Below are 7,994 nucleotides of genomic sequence, written 5' to 3' on the forward strand. Positions count from 1 at the left end.
CGGTGGTGTTCGAGAACAATGGATCATGAAATCATGCATAGAGCATACTTTAAAGCCACTTGCCCGTTCATTTTGTGGCTCTATGAATATTCTAACTTGATAAGGCATTCAAACTTTTCGAACTTATATGCCTTCTCTTAAATAGTTCATTCATCCTTGTTTGCTCATCATTAATCAATTTAAAGGAAAAAACGGTCACAATTTCAATTATCACAAAAAACAACTTTTGTTGAGCCAGTCCTATATCAGCTTTAACTTCGGATAATTTCTTTTCTCGCTGTATAACCCATGCACTCAATATAAAACAAACAACAAAATAACAAAAGCTCTAAGCGGCAGTGACGAGGCCATGTGCAATTTGTTACAATTGTTGATCATCTGTTCGAGGGAGGGGGGGGGGGGGTTGCCCCTTGTAGTTTTGTTGATGAGATCATAATGTGGATACATGGTATAATTCATATTCCATTAGATTGAAGATATACATGGGATGGTAGATCGATGAGACGGACATGCAATAATAGAAATTGATATGTGTCAATGTGAGAAAGCCTTACGCATATCCTGGAGACAACCCATCCCCACACCCCAACCCACACACCCCACCCCACACCCACCCCCACACCCCACCCCCACACCCACCCCACACCCTACCCTCACACCCCACCCCCACACCCACCCCATCACACAACTATTTCGTTCAATATCGGTTACACTTTAAAACGCAGACAATGTTACTCACCTATTACCAAGTAAAGAAAACTGCCTAAAAATATAACTGACTTTATTATTGGTTTTTTCTCTTGTTATTTTTCAAAGTTGAAAACAATTGAGATGAAAGAGGGTAGGCTCAAAGCACCTTGGATCCAGAATCATACTACTCGACTTGTACTTTGACAAAATGCGTTTCTATAGAATTAATAGAGTGTGTGCTTTCTTTTCTCAGTGCATCGCTCAAATATTTGACACCATTCTATGCATAATACATTGATTCTGGATGGCAGGGATATGCCTGAAAGCTTTTCTATTCTTCTACCCTGCCTGGTTGATTATAATTCATGTTATACATTATATTATAGGCTGAAGGTCACTCTCTTTAATAATTTAATATAATGGAGGTAATCTAATGGACACCGTCTATTATTTCGGCTGATATTGCCAGTGATTCAATACCCTGCCGCATTTCAAAAGGATCAAAGGACGCTAGTTTATAAGTGGGGGGGGGGGGGGGGGGGGGGGGAGGGGGGAGATGGCAACACATTTTTAGCAGAACGAAAGTAGTATAAATTGTCTGGTATAGTTTTTTTCACTAGCCGAATTATTCTAAATACCTATGAGGGCAATGACATGAGAAAGGAAATACGTTGAACAGCCATAGCATAATAACATTGCTAATACTACATGTACTGATAATAACAAAATAACAATAAGATGATGATAATGATAAGAATAGTCATGAAAAAAACAATAATAATTACAGTAAATGATGATGCAGATACCAATATGTAACGACTTACCTGGAAATCTGCACATTCTGTGTCCGGATGGGCCCCCCAGTTTACCCTCCCTTCTTGGACAAGCAGCTACCGCAGATGAGTATGGGACGAGCTTTGGAATCGTCTGTACCATGCTGCCATTGGAGTGCAGTTTCATCTTACATTCGCTGAACATTGGTAAGGTGTAATTCAGCCCTAATCCGTCCGAACAACAAGTACCCGTCTGTTTGGTCGAAGAAATGATTGGACCTTGGAACGATGTACAGACACGGAAAATGAGCGTAGTTACGAGTGGTATAAATAATGTACGAATTCTGCTAAACAGGGCCATGCAATCATGAACTGGATATTTGTGAACTACATTGACTTAGTGTAATTTCTCTTCTAATTTAGTAGTAATAGTAGCAGTCACTCTGTGCAGAGCTTATTATTTTAATTTTCCACATGATATAAACAATGACAATATAATCACAATATTAAACGTAATGATAAAACTGAAAATTATAATTGAAATATCTTTGACATTGTTTTTTTAGTCTTGTAATGCAAAATTATTCAGTTACATGAAATGAAAAACGAACCTACTTGGAAACAATGCTTGTTAGGTGTAGGTTTGCACAAGAATAGTTTAAACCATCGAGGATGATCTTCTTTTTTTTAAAAACAACTCTCCATTTGATCAAGTTCCCCCAGCAATAGCAAATCTTGCATACCTCAAGTACACATAAAGTAAACGACGAAGACAACAACAACAACAAGAGTAAAATGTGCAATGACATTTTCTTGTGAGCGCCGGAAAAAATTATTGGACTGAAAAATATGATTATCATATGTACATAGAAACACATTCAGAAAATCAATAATAATTTGCTGTCATAGAATTTATATAATATTCTATAAGTGTATTTCTTTAACTTATAGACTGCTTTATATATATTTGTTCTCTTTGATTCGCATAACGCAGCTAAAATGCATCCAGGAATGCTACCCCATGGGTTTTAAGAGATTTTGGTGGCAAGTCAATGGCTAAATAGGTGAAAAGTAACCTTTTTATATTTAGTTGCAATGACCAAATGTCACACATTCATTAGTTGGAATTAAATTTGCCTATCACAAGGAAAACTACTCCTGACAATTAACAGAAACATTACAAAAAAAGATACATACATACCGAAAGATAAGCATGTCAACAAGACAGGGATCACACTCCATACTCGCCCTTTGTCCTTTACATAGTGTCAAAACAGAAACAAAAATATGACTTAAATATTGGAACTCTCTATGAATAAACTGATTGGTTTAATTGATTTCGAAGTTGTATTGGGCCTAATACATGAAATGTAATGCAGATATGTTTTTTCTTCATCCTAACATTGTTCAATTCGATTCAATTGCAAGTAATCTTCGTCCCTTATTTTAATCTTTGTATTGGGACTATAGTATAATCCTATATGCAGATACACCCTGGTACCAACAGATTAATATTATATTTTTTCCAGGTAATAATTTTACAATTAAACGAATTCATTAATTGATTTGTTTAATTGATATAAACATGCCCGTTGATGTATTTTGATTCAATAAATGACATTTGTGAGACAACAAAACTAATATTGAATGACTAAATAATAAACAGACCATATGACGTGAATCCACTCAAGACAAGAAAGAAAGATTATCGAGAGTCCTTTTCAGGACTTCCCAATCCTCCCTCTCTCTCACATGGTGCAACCGCAAGCCTATTGTATATCTACATCACCATGCAAGCCGATACTTATAAGCAGCATCTAATATATGTTCTTCTGTTGAAATTCATAAACGCATACACTGTTAGATTTTTTTTTAAATCGAACCCCGTACATATTTCAATGTTTACGCTTCTGTAATCGTTATATGCCAATTATTTTAATTGTACAATATGTCTCCACTATCAAATAGTTGCATAAGCCTTGTGAGCCTTTTGTTTGAAGCCTTTTTGTTTAAAGCTATAAGAGGCATCGTACTTCGATCCTTTGTCCATTTCCCTCTGATAGGCTCTGAATAAAGTATTTGCAACAAGTGCACTGTTTTCAGAGATGGCTGTATTATTTTAAACCAAATTTGGTACAGAGGTTCTCTGAGCTATGCATCGCCCAACGCCAAGGAGTGCTTACGCTCTAACAGGAATGGCACAAACAAGTCGATATCGCTGGTTTCAATGGGATATATCTGAGCACGGTCTCTAAACGTCCTCAAACCTCATCGGGAGGAGGGTAATTTGAGGCCACGGCAATCTCCAGGACGACCACGATTAGCCAGAGCACGAGACGATCGTCGGTTGCTTAATCAGTGCCGTCAGAACAGGAATATCCCAACAAGTCGCCCTCGTCGTCTCTCGAGAAGACATTATGGAATCTACGTCTCCCAACCAACTGTCAATCGGAGACTGCTTCAACATGGTTATCGGGCAAGACGAATGACCAAGTATCAACGCCTGACCGTTAGACACAGAGTGGGCTACAGCTACAGCTAGGACACTGGCGACATGGCATCTTCATGGATGAGAGCCGCTACGTCCTTGAGCGTACAGATGGAAGACAACGGGTGCATCGACTACCTGAAGAAAACATCAGAGGTGGCTGGGTTTAGGAAACGACTCAAGGCGATGGCGGGTCCGTGATGGTATGGGCCGGAATCCACTAACATGGCGGGAAAACGCCACCGGTGTTTCGGGACATCCTGGAAAACCACTGCCTTCCACACGCAAGAAGGGTCCATTGAATATTTTCCGGTTGCAGGATGACAACTCTGGGCCACACAGAGCAGCTACAGTGAGATAATTCTTTGAAGCAGAAAGAGTGCAGCAGTTGACATGGCCTGCCTACTCCCCTGATATGAACCCTATTGAACATGCCTGGGACGTCCTTGGCCGCGCCATCAACGACAGGCAAAATATTCCTCAAACTCTACAGGAGTTTGCTTAGGCTCTGACCGATGAGTGGGACGCTTCGGCCCTTGACAGCATAAAAAATCTCGTTGCGGCATGCGTTGACGTCTCAGCGCACTGATCCGACTTTGAACATTGTAACATAATCCTTAGTTTTGCTGTTTTCATACCCTTTTTGTTTTTGCCTTGATACACCCTTTGCGGGTGATTGTTGTTTAATTTCCTGACCTAAAGGAATCGACCAAGGTCACATAATGGTTGTAGACACCATAAATATGATAAAAACGTGTAATGTCGTAATATTAATTGTACGTTAAGTTGTAAAAAAAAATGAATATTCCAACTTTATAAGCAACAGTATATGATTGATGATAGAAATAAATTGGTAACAGCTGCTAAAAAGAACCCCATAGGGGTTTTATAAATACAGCTTCCCACCATAGAGGGCATGTAAACGATCGAGTAGAGCGAAGACAAGTGCGTAGCATAATAGACATGTTCAAACTTAGATGAATCTATTACATTATGCCTGGATTACATTTGCCCCGAGCGCCGTACGAGGAATTAGTCTACGATTTTTAGTGCGATATTGGGGCATCGTAGGAGGCTACGGGCTACGATGTTAATGTTTGCAGTATCTACGAGCATCGTGCCATTTCTTGTACTGGCCCTCGGGGGCAGGCCAAGGGCAAATCCGTACAGAGGCTGCTCGGAGATTGTACGGAAATCGTGCAATTTCAATGCAGTAGCCGTGCAGTCTCCGCAACCTCCGCACGGAAATCGTACGGAGCCCGTGCAGCTTCCATGCAAAAGTTGCGCGGAGAAGGCGCGGTGACCGTGCAGCCGCCGTGCCGTTTTTAAGCGTTTTGCCTCTATTTTCACCGAAAAATCGTGCTTTTGCTGCGCGATCAGTGAATTCGTACGAAAATTTCACGGCCGCCTCCTGCCTCCGTACGTATGCCGCACGGAAAAGGGGATACGGGCAGGATACGGGCTCCGTAGACTTATCGCAGGTCAAATGTAATCCAGGCATTAATGGAGGCGGGGCCGGAGAGGGGGGGGGGGCGTCGCTAAAATTATTTCGAACGAAAAGAGCTGAAATGATGCCGCGTGCACCTTGCGTGGAACGTTTCCAACTTACGAAGTGGGCATGAGGTGGAGTTCTTTAAATACTCTATATAAGCAGATCTTGACGCTGAAAGGAAATTAACCGTGTTTTGACGTATAGAGTATAATATTTTTTTTTGAAAGTTAATGCTGTTCTTTCCTCTGAAGAAAAAATCCCTACCATGTTAAAAAAAAATGTATAACATGTATACTAACATAATAGTACAACCATCAATTTTGAAATTATGTCGATATTTTATATGTATTTGTGCAGTAAAGATAATCCCAATTTCAATCAATTTTGTATTGGATGGAATAGGATTGAATGGTATAGATCAACCCAAACTTTAGAAACGAGCTACCATACATGTGCTTTGTGGCATGCACACTAGATAACGCCATCAGGTCAGCTACACGATGAATTATGGTTTTTGCTAGCATAATATGCAATATCCAAATCATACTTCATTTATGAAAACCGATAAGTTCTCGAAACAAAACAAAAGCACAGAAACCAATATATACAAAGAAATAAAACAAAAATACCTAAAGCACGTAGAATGCATGTAGTATAAACTTGAAATAGCAATACTCACCATTGGTGTCAATCTCCAATGACAATGAACATGCAATTTATTGATAATGGTCCAGTCACGTAATAAGGTAATACGCAGAAAACTTTTGGTTATTTTCCACTCTGCAGTTTTGTCTTTCTATCTCAAAGAGGAGAACATTAATTCACCGACTCGCACACTGAAAAGTTTGTTGATTGTTCTTTTATTTTCTTGTGACGTTGTCTGAAATCATTCTAATAAAGGAAACCTTTCGATATTGTGTTTAGCAAGTGAAAGTGCAAAGGAAATTTCGATTTATGTCGATATATTTTTATTGCAAAATCATCCTGATATTTCAAAAAAGACTGTTGATCCACTAGCACAAAGGTTTCCAGACTTTTTGCGAGTGAATTTTAATTATCAAATCAGATACAAAATTAATGTTCACAAACTTATGTTGATAAGGCGAAAACGAGAAGCCAAGAACACTTCTAAAACAGTTAATATTCCTCCCCGCACAGCGGTTTAATCCGATTAGTGATCTATGGTAGTGCGTTTGGTTTAGATGAAGCTATTTGCAACCACAATAAATATGTCTAGGCAGAAACAGATAGGAACCAACTCTAAGATCACTCAAACCAATCAATAACATCCCGAACAAAATTAACGTTAGAACAGGAGCATCTATCAATACTAATAATAATAATAGTGGGTTCTTGTATAGCGCTCATGACATTCCTGGCGCATGCGCAATAGACAGCGGATAAATGGCTTTAGCCAATGAAAGTGACGTTATGTGATCGCAGTATGGTTAGCTTGGTGTAACGAGCTTGGCGTGCCTCGTTATTACGTTTAATCTAAACACGTGCCTGATCAGAAACTCTGTTATAATATGATAACCCTACAATCCAAGTTTTAAAAAAATGTATAGATGTGTTGCACTTTTTTTTTATACATTTCTTTATATCTGAGTGAATCCTTAAATATAAACCACGCACTCTGACAGGGCATCAATAGATAAAGGAGGAATCGTATTTACATCTAGCCTTTAAGGTAAAGTTGAGTTTTGTTATTATAAGGCGCTACACAAACTAATTTTTTTGTGAGATAATGAAAAACTGAGTGTCAAATTGGAAAGAGTATACAATTTAAATGACAAAATCATCTTTGTTTGATAAAAATCGGTTTAGAGACGGCTGAAGTATCCATAAATATAACAACGTCCAATATTTGTGGGGATCAACGAATATTCGATATTATTGTGAAACAGCGGTTGAAAAAACGAGATAACGCTTTTTACGTTTTATTCCAGCCAATGCCGACGTTGGCTTTTTCATGTTGGTTATAATACGCAAAAACAGCCGGCCCGTATATATCGTTATTATTAATTAATTAACGTTCACCGTATATTTGTTTAAATGGAGCTGAATTGGATAACTGAATTTAATCTAAATTTCACAAATTTTGGAGTATAAAATTACCTACATAGCAATTTCAGATCCTATTAAAAGGGCACTAGAAAAGTCATAAATGAGAATAAGAACAATAACCATATCACTTTGAATGCATTTGCGGTCTTAAACAAGAACTAAACTGTCTCTTTAGACATATTAAAGCTATGATGCATATACGATTTCCTTCACCCTAACATTGTTTGTTCACTTCCCATCAACACTGTCATTGGCAATTACCCTACATTCGTAATTAGATTGCAATTATCTCCGTCTCCTTTATAATTTTTTGATTGGGAATAAAGTAGAATGTTGTTATGCTGCATGGACATCCCGGCATTGACAGATAAAAATTAGTCTTTTTCTAGGTGATATTTTAAAGAATAACGTTTGACATTATTAATTTGGCTCTCAATAAAAGCACGATCACATCATATTCGCTCTTCATTTGCAGTAATCATTG

The sequence above is a fragment of the Strongylocentrotus purpuratus genome, unplaced genomic scaffold (genome assembly GCF_000002235.5).
Source record: "Strongylocentrotus purpuratus isolate Spur 01 unplaced genomic scaffold, Spur_5.0 spur5_scaffold_14, whole genome shotgun sequence".
In the NCBI taxonomy this organism is placed as follows: domain Eukaryota; kingdom Metazoa; phylum Echinodermata; class Echinoidea; order Camarodonta; family Strongylocentrotidae; genus Strongylocentrotus; species Strongylocentrotus purpuratus.